Source organism: Prionailurus viverrinus, chromosome C1 (assembly GCF_022837055.1).
Source record: "Prionailurus viverrinus isolate Anna chromosome C1, UM_Priviv_1.0, whole genome shotgun sequence".
NCBI classification, from domain to species: domain Eukaryota; kingdom Metazoa; phylum Chordata; class Mammalia; order Carnivora; family Felidae; genus Prionailurus; species Prionailurus viverrinus.
In genome coordinates, this window is record NC_062568.1 from 18,010,001 (window position 1) to 18,027,858 (window position 17,858).

At 33.9% G+C, this 17,858-nt stretch overlaps 1 protein-coding gene across 2 annotated transcripts in view; it reads right to left on the reverse strand.

Annotated features, from left to right (window-relative positions):
- SPAG16 (sperm associated antigen 16) overlaps positions 1–17,858 on the reverse strand; it is a 1,004,778-nt gene that overhangs the window by 504,179 nt on the left and 482,741 nt on the right. The window lies entirely within an intron of this gene.

The window sequence follows — 17,858 nt, forward strand, 5'->3', positions numbered from 1 at the left end:
CTGTCTCTTCTCTCACCAGTCGCTGAGCCTTGGCTGGATCTTCTCGATCAGGGATCTTGCAAGAGAATTAAGCCCTAATGTCCTGATGCACCCTTTGAATATAATACATTAATCTCTCATATATCCAGAGTTGGAGAACTAAGAAAATGTCACTCAAATAATTTTCTCTAGAGCTATCAAGATAGGTTTCTCTAGACTGAGAAAGGTTGGTAGGTCTTATTTATTTTTAATTGAGCCTATTGCAATGGTTTACCTGGTTGTTCTACCATTAGTCTCACCTTCTTCCTATTCATCTTCCATAGGTTATGGTTTGCTTAGGTTTTGTCATTATTTTAAATCAGTAATTAAATGGTATTTTTTTAAAAAGATACCTCCTCTGACAAGGATGCCAACCAAATTAAAACAACAGCATATTTAATATGTCACTAAGATCTTTATATTGCTTACCTTGAAATTTATCATTAACCATACTTAAATATGAAAACCTGCTACTGTCATGTCACTGCCTTTGTAAGGGCTATTGTTATTCTATAATTGTGCTGAGCATTTGATAGTTTTTAAAGAGAGCTGAAAATAAACATAATAGCCATGCCATGAGCCAGTTTGCCCATATGGATGCACATTTACAGCAAAGCACATTGTAGATGCAGAATGACAACTCTTGACCTCAGGGCTTATGTTGTCTTTCAAGGTGTTACATCCTCTCAATTAGAATGGTTTCATATATATATATATATATTATAATGATTTTCTGAGATGAGAACTGTGCGCTTTCCTGATATTTGTGAAGCAACAAAATCTTCTAAAAACTGCAGTAACCTGCCAAGGTTTCCTCTATAATTTAATCAGGCCATCAATCAGCAAGGTTAGGTCATACAAGCTAATATTTCTTCACAGCTTAGATACAGTTGAATGATTTTTCGTTTAACTAGAGGCAAAATGTTAGTTTCTCATGACATTTAACAGTTCCTGGAGTCATTATTTTGACAGCATCTATTTGACCTGAGAAACTTCTTGCTTACGAAAACAGTGTTAGGGCAAAATTTGCTTATATAAAAACTCAGGAATAAAAATGACCTCAAAGGTCAATTTTAATCATCTATTAAAAATAAATATGGGCTTCTGAGTAAGATGATGACATAGACCAGGCTTCTAACTTCCCCCACCCTGAGTTTATAAGAATGACCAGGACAAGATGAAAACAAAGAACAATGTGCCCTAAGTTTAAAGACTAGGACACTTGTCATCAAATGCTCAAGATTTCAAAAAAATATTTGCTAAATACACTGCACACCAAATTGGTTAGAAGAATGCATAATGGTCTGGTTTGGAGTTTCCCATTCATAAAAGAACAGCAGCATTAAGAAGTACTTAGGAAAAAAAAGTCTGGAACACCCCACTAATACCTCTTCAGAGAAGAGAGGGGAATTTATGGGACTAGTTGTCATAATACACAGAAGGTCATTGCAGCAAGGGATGTTTTTCTGGAACAAGTGTCTAAATTACAAACAGAATACCCAGTGGGAGCTCCCTCTAGATCTGAATAAAATAAATCTCAGAAGCAGGCCTTCCTTTTTAGCAAAGGTCTAGGAGAAGCAGAAAGTTTATGAAGCCTTACGGCTTCATTCTGGAAGGGACATATAAAAATAAGTAGAAAGTCAGCACACTTAGACCATTTCCCTTTGAGTTATTTTTTCTTCATCTTGTTTTTTATCTTCAATCGTAAGATCTTTGAAACAATGCTAAAAGTCAGAAGAATGGGTCAATTTTAAAGAATCAGAAAATTTTAGAAAAGCCTCTAAAATCTATTCACTTACAAAAAAAAAAAAGGAAGAAAACAATTAGAAAAGTGCTGAATCCTATTTGCCAATGTTCAAGACAACTCAGTATCAAACAGCTTAGCATCTATGAAGTTAGAAAAGGTGAGGTACAAAAAATCCGCAATCTATTAAGAGATGGGACATTTCTAAAGATGGGAAATGGGATGATAAACCCAACCAAGGAAGGAATTAGAAACAAGAAATATAATCTCTATATATTATGAGGATGTATTTTTGTTAAATTGAATGTATCAGTTCCACGTGTCCAAATATTTTTCTGTTAATTGGATAAGTACCATGTGTGGCTTACCTATCCAGAAGTGTTTTATAAGAGGAAGACTGTGACAGCTTCTTAGGTTGGTCAGATAAGCAAGTGTCAGTTTCTTGAACATGCATCAGCAACCAGTTGAAGACAGGGAGCTCAGAGTGGCTGCACCAGAAAAGTGCTTTCGGGGCTGTATGACTCTTGTATCTCAAGTTGAAGGTTGGTGGGGAGAAGGTGGCTGTAAATTGCTGTATTCTGTCAAGCTTGCTGAGTATGAATCCACGACCCAAAAATATTATATATGTGGAAAGTGAATATTTGCCTGCCATTCAACAAGTCAGACTGGAATCAAATCTTGCTGTCTGATGGAAACATCAGAATTGCATACAATGACAGCTCTGTGGCAGTGAAATAAGGGATTTTCATATCGGTCCAATTATAGTTCTTTGAGGGTGGGTCCCAACAGTAGCAGTCGCAGGCGACATGCATGGATGTTAACTGAAGACCTGGAGAAAGAAGGAGGTATTGGAGGCTGCTTCCTAGTTCTCCAGGGGACTATGAAAATTGATGCTAAACTGGGTTACACATAAGGTACTTCATTGTTTACAGACAAAAAAAACATAATTACAGGTCTCTTCCATACAGTAATGAAAAATGTAATTATCAAATTAAGATCTTCAAAGGAGCTACAGAAATAATTTATAAATGTAACAAGGTAAAAAAATATAAATTTTGTTTTTCAATATTTATTTATTTTTGAGATACAGAGAGAGACAGAACATGAGTAGGGAAGAGGCAGAGAGAGAAGGAGACACAGAATCCAAAGCAGGCTCCAGACTCTGAGCTGTCAGCACAGACCCTGACGCGGGGCTCAAACCCACGAACTGTGAGATCCTGACCTGAGCTGAAGTCGGACGCTTAACTGCCTAAGCCACCCAGGCACCCCCAAAAAAATTTTTTTTAACCTCACCCCTGAGAGAGGGCAATGGGATAAATTGGATGAAGTGGATAAAAATAGATGACAAACTTGAGAAATCAAATAGAATACAGGAACAACGCCAGAAACAAAGAACAAACAGATGAATCAGAAAAAACAATTATTAAAATACTATGAATAAAAATGCCTTGAATTAGACATGAAGATTAGAGCCAACATTTTTTATTCAAAATAAAAATAATAACTTATTAGTAGTCTTTGAATTAAGAGGTACTATGGGTCAATGCTTGAATAAAATCCAATAATCACCAAGATGTGAATCCCCACCTCAAAAAGAGAATATATTGAATATATTGGTATAGCAATATCAGCAGTAAACACTATTATCAACTGACCCTAGAGTTTTTTAAACACCTGATATCAAGATAAGTCTTGGCCATTAAGATAAACAATAAAAAAGAAGTTTGATTCAAACCTACAGCTCATGTTTTCCTTAATGGAAAGAAAAAATAGTTATGTTCCTTTGTTACATTAAGAATACAATAAATAGATTAAATGGTGAAATTAATAAAGAAAAAACACTAAACAGGAGAATAAATGGTGAGGTGAAGGCTTTTACATATATTAGGGCAAAGAGAGAGCCATAAGAATAAGTGATTGGTAAATAATGCTACATAAACTTTTAGAAAGATTTAATATTAAACAAGAACAACAAACCGTAAAGGTATTTATCAAATCAAAAACTCCATAAGCAAAAATCTATTTACAGACTAAGTCTGGGAGAATTTTATTCATCATACATATAAAATGGTTATGTTTAACAAGTAAAGCATTCTTATAAAGAAATAAATGTCTTAAAAATAGAAAAAATATTAAGGAAACTATTCACAAAAGAAGAAATGTACAAGAAAAGATCAGTTTCACTAATAATTTCAGTTTTAAGTGTCAATGGCATACTCATTATACATCCAAGATTTTGAAAAAAAAAAGTAAGTCAGAGCTGGCAAGAATAGGTATTCATATACTATGGAAGGGAGTATAAATTGGTACAAACAGAATATACATATATGTTCTAATAGTTTGTATGTGTGTGTATGTGTGTGTGTGCATGTGTGTGTGTGGGGGGGTGTATTTACTGCAGACATTAAACTGGATTATCTGTTTGGATGAGGACTGTACACAAAAATTATTTCATTATTCTTCTATGTCTAGAATAGTGTTCGAAATATTAAGTATCAATTTAAAATTATCCAATGTGTAGCATTACTTTCATTAAAATATTTTTAGTTTTTAATTTTTAAAAGTTTTTTATAAATAGTTTTAAAATGTTTATTTTGAGAGAGAGAGAGAGAGAGAGCACACATGCAAGAGCAGGGGAGGGGCAGAGAGAGAGAGAGAGAGAGAGAGAGAGAGAGAGAGAGAGAAAGAGAGAGATTCTCAAGCAGGCTCTGTGCTGACAGCACAGAGCCTGACTCAGGGCTCGATTTTACAACTGTGAGATCATGACCTGAGTCAAAATCAAGAATCAGAGAATCAGATGCTTAACCAACTGAACCACTCAGGCACCCCTAAAATATTTTAAAAGTAGAAATGATGAACTTTCATAAGAAGGATATATGTTAAGTCCTCTAAAATTTAATAAAAGTTACTCTCTATTCACCTATCATACCAAGTCAGGATTTTGGTAAATGTCATTTGTATATATACCTATAATTGTTTTTTAAAATACAGCTTAATTGGTATATATTTCATAGATCATAAAATTCACCAACTCATAGGGTGAATTCAATTGCTTGAAATATATTTACAGAGTTGTATAACCACCACCATTTCATTTCAGAACATTTCCATCACATCCCAAAGAAAACCTACATTGATTTGTTACTCCTCATTCTTTCCTCTTTCTAGTTCCTGCTAAGCACTTACCATAATGTTTTCAACATATGCTCATGTTACACTATATCAGTAGTTCATAGCTACTATTAGTAGCTACTATTAATTGTTCAGTATCAGTAGTTCATAGCTATCTATTGCTGAATAAATATTCCATTGTCTGAATATACCACATTTTCTTTATCTGTTCCATCAGTTGATGAACATTTGGATCATTTCCATGTTTTAGTTATCATGAATAATGCTGCTATAAACATTTACATAGAAGTTTTTTTGTGAACATATGCTTTTAATTTTCTTGGATATAAACCTATAAGGGGAACTGCTTAATCATATAGTAATTGTATACTTAACATTTTGAAAAAGGGCCACACTATTTTTCCAATCTGGCTACAGCATTTATAATCCAGGTAAGCCTAGTGAGACCCATTTCTGATTTCTGATCTCCAGAGCCATACAATAATAAACTTGTGTCATTTTTGCTATGTTACTTAAGTTTGTTACATTTGTGGTAATTTGTTGCAGGAACAATAAAAAACTAATAAAAGACCCAAAATTCATGAAGCAAAGGTGTCAGAATTAAGAAAGAGACAATACAACAATAACATTTGGAGACTTCAATTCCTCAATTTTAATGATAGATAGAATAATTAGAAGAGCAATGGAGGGATATAAAACTTAACACTGTAAGCCAATTAGATCTAACAGACCTCTATCAAAGACTCTACTAAACAAAATCAGAATATATATTCTTCCCACATGTACATCAAACATTCTTCAGGATAACACATTAGTGTTATTCTCAGCAATTATAAAGGAATTAAATCATACAAAGTATGTTCTTTAATTACAGTGGAATTAAGATAGAAAACAATTACAGATGGAAATTTGGGAAATTCACAAATCGGTAGAAATCGAACAGCATATTTTTAATGGGCCAATGGCTCGAAGAAGAAATTTTATAAGGAAAAATCAGAAAATACTTTTACATGAATGAAAGTAAAAATACAACATCCTAAAACATATGGAAAACTCCCCATAGCATTCCTTAAAAAGTAATTCATAACTACAAATAATACACTGTAAAGAAGAAAGAATTCAAATGATACCTAATCTTCCACATTAAGAAACTGAAAAGAAGCAAAAGAAATCCAAAGAGAGCAGAAGGAAAAAATAAATATTATAGTGGAAATAAATGAAACAGGTAAAAATATATAGAAAATCAATACTAAAATTTGGTTCTTTGAAAAAAAGCAACAAAATTGACAAATCCTTAGCTATACTGATCAACAAAAAAAGAGAGAAGACTCTATTAACATCAAGAATGAAAGAAAGGGCATTACTACCAAATTTACAGAATTAAAAAGGATTATTTGGGAAGCTATGAACAACATGGCAATACAAGTGGCAACAATGTGGCAACAAATTCAATAATCTAGATGAAATGGGCAAATTCCTCAAATTGAATTAGTAATCAACACCTTTCCGCAAAGAAAATCCCAGGATCCTCTGGATTCACTGATGAATTTTCTCAAATCTTTCAAGAATAATTAATATCAACCCTTCACAAATTCTTCCAAAAAATATAAGGAGAGGGAATGCTTCCCAACTCATTCTGTGAGGCCAATGTTGGTCTGATTTCCAAACCAAAGACATCATGAGAAAACTATAATCTATATTTCTTATGAATGTAGATGCAAACATCTTCAACACAATACTAGCAAACTGAATCCAGAAACCTGTTATAAGGGTTATTTATATATCATGACCAAATAAGATTTATTCAAGGAATGCAAAGTTGTTCAGCAAACAAAAATCAGTTGATGAAAATCACTGTATTGATAAAGGATTAAAAACTACATGAACATTTCAATAGTTGCAGAAAAGTTATTTAAAAAAATCCAATACCCTCTCATGGTAAACACACTCACAGAATTGAGACTAAAGGGAACACCCTAAACCTGATAAATGCATCAACAAAAATCCACAGTTAACATCATACTTAATGGTAAAAGAACACTTTCCCCCTAAGATCAGCAATATGACAAGGACCTCTGCTCTTGCCATGTCTATTCAACATTGTTCTAGAGTTTTAGCTGAACAATTAGATAAGAAAAAGAAATAAAAGCCATCTCTAATGGAAAAGAAAAAGGAAAATTATCTTGCAAATAGTATGTGAAGATAACATATACAGAAAATTCTAAGAATTCTATCAAAATAATAAAATTAATAAATGAGGTTGCATACTGATGAATATACAAAAATCAACTGCATTTTTAAACCTTGGCACTGAACAATCTGAAAATTAAGAAAGCAATTTCATTTAAAATACCATTAAAATGAATAGAATACTTAGGAATAAATTTAACAAAACTAGTATAAGACCTGTGTCTTAGTTTTCTTTTTATGTGTGCTATAACACATTACCACAAAGTCAGTGGCATAAACTAATGCAAATTTATTATTTTCTAATTCTGGAACTCTAAAATAAGTTTCATTGTCTTGAGGGGAGAATCCCTTTCTTACATCATAGTTTCACATCACTCTTACTCTGACCCCTTCTGCCTTCTTTTTTCACAATTAAAGGACACTTGTGATTACTTAGGGCCCACCTGGATATTCCAGGATAATTTTCTTTTCTTTAATTTAAAAAAAAAATTTTAATGTTTATTTATTTTTTGAGAGACACAGAGAGAGAGACAGAGAGATGAGCAGGGGGAGGGCAGAGAGAGAGAGGGAGACACAGAATCTGAAACAGGCTCCAGGCTCTGAGCTGTCAGCACAGAGCTTGACATAGGGCTCAAATTCAGGAACTGTGAGATCATGACCTGAGCAGAAGTCGGATGCTTAACCAACTCAGCCACCCAGGCGCCCCCAGGATAATTTTCATATCTTAATGTCAACTGACTAGAAATGTTAATTTCATCTGCAATCTTATTTTAAAAGTCTATTCATTCATTTTAGGGGGGAGGGGCAGAAAGAGGGAGAGAGAGAATCCCAAGCGGGCTCCGCACTAAGAGCATGGAGCCTAACTGACGTGGAGCTCAACCACATGAACTGTGGGATCATGACCTGAGCCAAAATCAAACGTTGGATGCTCATCTGACTGAGAGACGCTGGCACCCCTCAACTGCAATTTTAATTTGTAATAAAACATACTTACTGGTTCTGTACATAGTCTTGCTTCTTTTCATATTTTCTACTTTTGGTGATCGTTGAAAACCTGACATTTAAAGTAATATGGAAAGTCTGGAAATCAGACTTCCTCCTCTTCAGTGTCAGCCAATGCTGCTGTTTGTTATTGTTATTTGTATTTCTTAGTGATGTTCTTGAAATAATTCAAAAAAGTGAGTATTCTTTGTTGTGTGTGGACATAGACATCTGCTTTTTTAGCTAATTATTGGACAGGTCCTGGTTCAATGTCTTGTTTCAATAAGTCATCCAGTTTTTGGTTAGTGGCTCTGCATGCATGTTGGGGCACATGCTCAACATTGTAGAAGTTTACAACTCAACCTTTGCTTTTGCTTTCTGCTTGAACAACAAGGTCAGTCAGAGGTGAGAGATTAGATCCTCCTCAATTCTTTTCTAGGCACACCCCCTCCAAATCCATGAGTCTTTTGATATTCCTAGGAATATGGCAGTGTTTCAAAGCCCCCATGGGACATTTAATTTCCTACTTTTCTGTTTAAGAATTTTGGTCATCCTCTGAAAGAGAATGAAATCTTGCCATTTTCAACAATGTGGATGGAACTAGAGGGTATTATGCTAACTGAAATAAGTCAGAGAAGGACAGATATATGATTTCACTCATATGTGGAATATGAGAAAATCAACAAATGAACATAGGGGAAGGGAAGGAAAAATAAGTTAAAAACAGAGGGGGAGGCAAACCATAAGAGACTATAAAATACAGAGAACAAACTGAGGGTTGTTGGAGGGGGGCAGTCGTGGGTTGATGGGTTAAATGGGTGACAGGCATTAAGGAGGGTACTTTTCAGGATGAGCACTGGGCGTCATATGTAAGAGATGACTCACTGGGTTCGACTTCTGAAACCAAGACTACACTGTATGTTAACTAAGAATATAAATTAAAAAAAAAAAGAACTTTGGTCTTCCTCTTGTTTGCCTAACTGTTATTGCTGCCTCTGGCAGCTGCAATATTAAACACCTACCACTAATTGTTACAAATGCTCTGTCAGATGGCCCATTCATACAAAATAAGTTCTGACTCAGGTCAAGTAAAAACAAGCGCTGCAAATAGGTATTTCTGAGCGGCTTCTAGAAAGTACAAATAGTGACATTTATCTGAGAATGGGGCTTTCGAATCTGCAAATTTGTTTTGCTCCTCTACTTGATGGTACTGGTTTTCAATGCACCATGATTTTGAGGCAGTTTATTTTCATGGCCACTACAGAACTGGGGAGAGAGTAATAGGAAGGGGCTAATTTTTCTCCAATAAACAATACTTGGGTGGCTGCAAGCCTTTGGTCAACTTCTAAAAAAATTATTGATTGTGACAATTTTTTATCATCTCTGCTTTTACGGAAGAGGAAATTTTTGAAGGCTCTTATTCTGCCATTCGAGATGTGCTTCCCCTTTTGACTGGGCTTTTGAATACTTATAGTATTCCTCAGACTTTTTTTTTTCCCTGCTAGAAAGAGGTAGAGAGGCCAATAGACCTAGAGACAATATTGGTTTCAGAAAAAAACAGACCTGGGCAAAACTCTGCCCAATAACACCAACAATACTAGTGTTACCAAATGTCTATTCTGAGCCCAGGACATTTAAATGTTTTACATAAATTTCTCATGCAGCCTTCATATCAATCTAATGAGGTAGGTTATCCCCATTTCCAAATGAGCAACTAGACTATCAGAAATAAAACAAAATGACATGGCTGTTTTTTGTTTTTTGTTTTATTTTTGTCACACCCATACTTAAAAGCAAGTCTGACTTTAGCAGGTACTTCTGTAGATCCACATCTTACTATTTGCCTGAGGAGGGCCCTTGGGCAGAGTCTCCAACTTTTCACTGAGCTGTTGAGACTATTGGAAACTTATTTTCCAACACTTTTCTCTACAGTGATCACATATTACTTTTAAAATTAATAAAAAAATTAAATAAGTATTCTATTACTGTCAAAGATTATCCCCTTCACACAAAGATGACTATATTAAGAAGAAAAGCATTATATAGACCTCTTCAAAGAATATAAAGTAAACCATTATCATGTAACAGGTATATCTCAAAATTATCTTGGTAAAAATCTACTGAGGTTTCCAGATGATCAAAGTATCTATCTCTAAAACTCAGAAAGAAACAGGACATTACAATCTTATGGAAATTGTACATCAACCTCTTCATTATGCTTTCAAATTTGAACTCTTGGCTTCATGCTTACAGCAAATAAAAAATTCATGCTTCTGTTTTTTTTAATAACTAAATGATATACTTGTCAAGGAGCTTTAATACTATGGTTTTAGCCACTATATAAATACATGAATAGATAGCTTATATGGGGAAGAAAGAGTATGAGGGATTTTTTAGAGGCCTATTTATTCACAATTCATAAATCAGCTTATTAGGGTAAAAGTTATGTTTAACAGGATGCTGTCAGGTTTATTTCTGCTTCAGGCAATTAGGTCAGGAAAAAAATGCAGCACTTTGAAACTGTTTAAACCACTAATCCTAAATACTTTCATTTTACAGAGATATTTGGGAAGATACATGCTGCTTCATGTAATAAGCTGTGAATACAAAAGAAAATGCAACCCCAAGCATCAGAGAATTGGACATTGTATTTACACTCAAACTACCTTCTTGCCATTGAGCAGTTCTCTGGTATAGGAAAAAAGTAAATAGCATATAATAAGGTAGTGTTGTGTGTGTTTTATTGATCTAATAATATTAACCTGGAGATTTATATGCAACTCTGTGCTTCAGTTACCCAAAGCTTGTCTAAATGGACCAACAATAATAAAACATGCCTGTGGATATAGGAGGTTCAACACTATACACTTTACATTTCTCAAAAAAACAAACTAAAAAAAAGCTACTTTAAAAAGCATTTTTTGGGTTTTCTAGTGGAAAAAAATTCTCCTAAAACATAATCTAAAATGAAAAAAAAAATTAGAAATATGCAGAATTCTCTCTCTTCTTTAAAAACAAAATGTGGTAAGTTTATTGGTGTAAGTTTAAAAAAAACTTATGCTTTTTAAGATCTAAGAATAGATATATAACATACATTTCACATTAATTGTACTTATTTTTCAATTTATAACTGTTTTGATGTTTAACTTGGCAAGAACTTCAGATATCATCTTATCAACTGATAAAATATGGTTTAACAGCATTTTTCTAAGGGGTTTGGTGGGACCTAGACATCACAATACATTCTTCCTTTTTTATCCCATTGTGTTTAAGGCTACCAAGTTTATAAAAGGTTTTGGGGCACCTGGGTGGCTCAGTCAGTTGAGCCTCTGATTTTGGCTCAGGTCATGATCTCACAGTTTGTGGGTTCAAGCCTCACATCAGGCTCTGTGCTGACCGCTTGCTCAGAGCCTGGAGCCTGCTTCAGATTCTGTCTCCTTCTCTCTCTGCCCTCCCACGCTCATGTTTTGTCTCACTCTGTTTCTCAAAAATAAATAAATGTAAAAAAATTTTTTTTAATGTTTTGAGTTATCTCTAAGTTCTCAAAATACCTATCAGTGGATAAAAATAATAATGGGTAACATTTATTGAACATATGTATATCAGGCAATAGTATTTTTGTTTTTAATATAGCATTAACCTTCACCATCAACCTACAAAGTGGCATTATTATGCCCATTTCACAGATGAGAAAACTGACAGGACTAGCAAAGATGTAGCTAGGATTCTAACATGGACAACCTGAAACTGATTCCATGTGTTAGAGGTTTAGAGTAGGACATCATCTTGCACTGGAGTATGCTTACAGTTTCTACTTTGTGGCATTGTATATTTCACTCTTTCAACAGTGCAAAGGCAACACCTATGCACATTCTCGGCATTGCTCCACTCATTCACCATTTTCTGTGACTGATGAATTTCTTTCTAAGCTGGTTCATTTGTCTATCCTGTAAATGCATAGGGTACTTTACCTTGCCAATGTATGATTGCCATTTAGTGGTAGATATGTAATAAAAGCCAGTTCTATAGTTATTAGTTACCCACACAATTCCTAAAAATTGCCTTGATACACAAATCCTATTAAGGAACTTAGAAACTTAGATGCAAAAAAAAAATCAATTCTACTATAAACAACTTATGGTAATGATCAGTTGTGTGTATAGTATTATTTTGAAACAAAATAGCCTTTGGGAGATTGGTCCTTTATGACAAGAGTTTTTAAATGCCATCAGTTGTATAGTCTGTATAATATTGGTCCAATGCCTATAGTTAAAAGTTCTCCAGGGGTGCCTAGGTGGCTCACTTGGTTAAGTGTCTGACTCTTAATTTTGGCAGGTCATGATCTCATGGTTAGTGAGATCGAGGCCCATGTTGGGCTTTGTTTGTGCTGACAGAGCAGAATGAATAAATAAACATTAAAATAAAAAGCTTTCCACATACATTATTTTTGTGAGTTACAAATATGCTAGAAAATGTTAGTGTTCAAACAGTTTTAATAAAAAAATAATCATTATCATTAAAGAAAAGAAAAATACGTGGTTAACATTTATTGAGAATAAACACGAACTGAAAAAGTAACTCAGTTTGCACAGATATGAGAGAGCCTGGACAGGCCTTGCTCCTATGGTGATTTTAGGTATTTCAGGTATTTTTGCCTTTTGATTTTATGTTCCCCACTTTGCCCTAACACCTGTAAGCACTCATTCCTCTTTCGATCCATCTAACTCCATGGCATCCAGGTTCTACATTTACTCACCATATCGTCTTAGTTTCCCATCTGTTCAGTTGTTCAAAATTCATTCTCGTCAATTTCAAGCATGGGACTTAACAATATTTTCAAACATTAAGTATAGATGGTAGATTTTTATGTAACCATTTTAAAGTATTCTTTAATATTTATCTACTATGATAATTTAGACTATAATGTCCTCATAGTTGTATCACTTACTTTTTCCATACTTTTCAAGTACAATTGTATACTGCTTTTGAAAAAACATTTGACTGAATTCCATTTTCTACTTTCTTTTTAAAAGTTTTGCATCTATGATTGTAGAATGGGCCTATAGTTATGGTGGGGGTAACTACATTTGTTCGGTTTAGAATCAGGCTTTTGCTATATTTTTAAAACCAGGAATAAAATTTCCTAATTTTCCTTGTTTTAAAAAAATTCATTGAACTTAAAAATTAAATGATTTTTTTAAAAATATCGTTTTTAAAACTCAGCCTTTAATGAAACTGCTCAAGATGGTAACGCAAAGTAGAATTTCCAAACTGTTTTTTTTCTACTGTTTTTAATCTCTTCTGGGTTTCTATTTAATCTTGATTCAGTGTTGGTAATATTTATTTTTGTAGCAATCTATTATTTTATAAAAATTTCCAAACATGTATATATTTTTTTGTCTTTGTGGCTTTAACTCATTCTGAATCACTAAAGCTTATATTTGTTTCCCCACTTTTATTTCTCCAGCAGTTTTGTGAGGTATCTACTTCTATTATAATAGTTTCTTATTTTATTTTTTCTCAAAAAGGCTTTTAGATTAAAACATATTTACTCTTTTTATTCTAATTTAATTTATATTTTTCATTTAGTCATTCTGTTCTTTTCTACATTTTGTTGACCAGTTGTACTTTTTAATTTGAATACATAATTCACTTTTTTTTCAGTGTGTGTGTGTATGTGTGTGTGTGTGTGTGTGTGTGTGTGTATGTGTATATTAAACCATTTAATAAAGCATTTAAATCTATGAATGTTACTCTGAATACAGCTTTGGTTACATCTCAGACATTTGATAAGTATTGTGGTAGAGATAGTTTACCAACTAGGTAATGACAGTTTAGAGTTCCTCTGTGACCCAATATTCATTTATTTACTTTTAAATAATTTAATAATAATTTACTTTTTAATAATAATTTATTTTCTCTTTACCATTAAAAAACACTATTTTATTAAATCCTCTAATTCAATTGTTAATTTTGTTTACTTGACAGATTAAAAACTGACAGAGATACTCTGAAGTCTTTGACTTTGATGATTATGGTTTTGTCAATGTCTTCTTCTTTTATGAGATATTTTGTTTTGTGCATTTCCACATCATATTATCTGAATCCTCAAGTGAGAAGTTATCTTCACTATTTTTCACCTGTCAATCCTTCTTTGCTTGATATTAATATTACTTTGCCTGTTGTATTTGTTGTTTATGCACTGAAGTGGTCTGCTATGGCAAAGGAAATAGGACAACAAAGATTCATTTGGGTAAGTCAGGATATACCACTGTCATATTAAGTAAGATTGACCCTCAAAAGAAATTTGGGTTATGTTAATGTGGAAGAAGAGACAGTGTATTTAATTTCATAGTAATCAGGAACACATCCAGCTGGAAGTTACAGAAAGTACTCAACTAGGAACAACCGCAATTAAAAATAAAATAAAGAAAATATACAAGTTTCTTTTTCTATGTGAAGAGCACGGGAATTAGACAGATGTCAGTATGTAGTTTATCCACTCTGAACCTCTTCCAAGGAAACAGAATAAGCTGATCACAAAGATGGGCTCTGAGAAGGATTGTAATTGCATTCATTAATGAAAGATATAACTACATATCATATTTGATTCAAATTTATTTTAATTTTTTAGGGGCGCCTGGGTGGCGCAGTCGGTTAAGCGTCCGACTTCAGCCAGGTCACGATCTCGCGGTCTGTGAGTTCGAGCCCTGCGTCAGGCTCTGGGCTGATGGCTCAGAGCCTGGAGCCTGTTTCCGATTCTGTGTCTCCCTCTCTCTGCCCCTCCCCCATTCATGCTCTGTCTTTCTCTGTCCCCAAAATAAATAAACGTTGAAAAAAAAAATTAAAAAAAAATTTATTTTAATTTTTTAATTGCAGATTAGTACATAGAGAAATAGAAAAAAATATTATATTCAACAATAAACTATTTTTTTACTGGCCAGTTACCTAAGGAAAAATAAAAATAAAATATCACAAATTTAAATTTCAGAAAGTATAAATTTCAACAAATTTTAAAACATAAACATTGTATATATGTATAATATATGTATATACATATATACATATGACCTTCAATGTTGATTTGCATACATTAAGCATTATAAAGTTTTGAGGTTTTATTATTTTTTTATTTTTATTTATTTTATTTTATTTTTTTATTTTTATTTTTTTTAATTCTTTTTTTTTAAATTTATTTTATTTTTTTTTATATATATGAAATTTATTGACCAAATTGGTTTCCATACAACACCCAGTGCTCATCCCAAAAGGTGACCTCCTCAATACCCATCACCCACCCTCCCCTCCCTCCCACCCCCCATCAACCCTCAGTTTGTTCTCAGTTTTTAACAGTCGCTTATGCTTTGGCTCTCTCCCACTCTAACCTCTTTTTTTTTTTTTCCTTCCCCTCCCCCATGGGTTCCTGTTAAATTTCTCAGGATCCACATAAGAGTGAAACCATATGGTATCTGTCTTTCTCTGTATGGCTTATTTCACTTAGCATCACACTCTCCAGTTCCATCCACGTTGCTACAAAAGGCCATATTTCATTTTTTCTCATTGCCACGTAATATTCCATTGTGTATATAAACCACAATTTCTTTATCCATTCATCAGTTGATGGACATTTAGGCTCTTTCCATAATTTGGCTATTGTTGAGAGTGCTGCTATGAACATTGGGGTACAAGTGCCCCTATGCATCAGTACTCCTGTATCCCTTGGGTCAATTCCTAGCAGTGCTATTGCTGGGTCATAGGGTAGGTCTATTTTTAATTTTCTGAGGAACCTCCACACTGCTTTCCAGAGCGGCTGCACCAATTTGCATTCCCACCAACAGTGCAAGAGGGTTCCCGTTTCTCCACATCCTCTCCAGCATCTATAGTCTCCTGATTTGTTCACTCTGGCCACTCTGACTGGCGTGAGGTGATACCTGAGTGTGGTTTTGATTTGTATTTCCCTGATAAGGAGCGACGCTGAACATCTTTTCATGTGCCTGTTGGCCATCTGAATGTCTTCTTTAGAGAAGTGTCTATTCAAGTTTTCTACCCATTTCTTCACTGGGTTATTTGTTTTTCGGGTGTGGAGTTGGTGAGCTCTTTATAGATTTTAGATACTAGCCCTTTGTCCGATATGTCATTTGCGAATATCTTTTCCCATTCCGTTGGTTGCCTTTTAGTTTTGTTGGTTGTTTCCTTTGCTGTGCAGAAGCTTTTTATCTTCATAAGGTCCCAGTAATTCACTTTTGCTTTTAATTCCCTTGCCTTTGGGGATGTGTCGAGTAAGAGATTGCTACGGCTGAGGTCAGAGAGGTCTTTTCCTGCTTTCTCCTCTAAGGTTTTGATGGTTTCCTGTCTCACATTTAGGTCCTTTATCCATTTTGAGTTTATTTTTGTGAATGGTGTGAGAAAGTGGTCTAGTTTCAACCTTCTGCATGTTGCTGTCCAGTTCTCCCAGCACCATTTGTTAAAGAGGCTGTCTTTTTTCCATTGGATGTTCTTTCCTGCTTTGTCAAAGATGAGCTGGCCATACGTTTGTGGGTCTAGTTCTGGGGTTTCTATTCTATTGCATTGGTCTATGTGTCTGTTTTTGTGCCAAGTTTTGAGGTTTTAAATATAAACTCTTTATGAATTGAACGCTACCCTAAATATAAAAGAGGTTTTTTTTTTCTTGTTGTTTCTGGTAAACATTTATTATTTTTCATTAATTCTACAAAAAGAACAGTTGCTATTCAGTGTCTCTCACTTAAAAAACATTTAAGGTGAAATGTATTTTTTCCTTATTATTTTTATCCTATGCACTAGAAAAAAAGCAAACAGTGTAGCTACATTTTACTACAATTCTGCCAAAGAAAGTACTGAATGTAAATTCATATTATGAGTGAATAATGATGTATTTCACCTCACTTTAATTTCAGTAATTGAGTGGGAAAACAGGAACATCTATCTATTAAGAGGACCTTGTGCTGGTCAAGCACTAATGAGAAAATGTCTGAGTCACTGGTTGTCATGGTAACAGGGCATTATGGAAATCTGATTAGCATGCCCAGCATGCTACATAAGTGATAGACTATACCTCTAATTGTATTGTCTCTGCTTGCAAGATGGGCTTTATATTCCTAAAAGGTGAGGGGTGGCATGGATCTGTTTATCTGTATATCAAATATGAACGGCACTACATATTTCAAAATTAAGTTCAAATACTTAGTATTAAACATAAATTACACTTTGAGAAGATTCTCAAAAATTAAATCAGCTCACTTTTCTCATTAACTCACAAATTTCTCAACAATTTCGTTTATTTTTATTTCAATCGAATTTTATTTGCTTTCATATGAAGGGTAAGACAAAGATAATTTAAAAAAGAGAGAATTTTGTGAAAACATGAAAATAAATGAACAGAGGTCCTCCTAAGAACAAAATTTCCCAATGGAATGGTGTAGAAATTATACCAAGAACTATGAGTCTCCAAGAGTACCTAGACCAGAGATTGTTAGGGTCAGATGGAACAGCGTTTACAAATGTTAAGTGTAATGATGAACAAGAGAACATGGTCAGGCCTGGGACTAGGAGTTGCCCCAGGAACAAGTGTGGGCAGAGCTTTCTACCACTAGAAATACCAAATCTAAGTGTTTAACAAAATCTTTATCTCTGTTCCCTTGGCCTCTGGGCCAAAATTCAGTGAATTCAGAAATTATAGGGCTCGATGCTTTCTTCTCTTTAATATGTTGAGTGTCATTAAATTTTCAAAGAAATTGATCATTGCCTTCTGATTCTTTTTGGTAGATAACTTAAT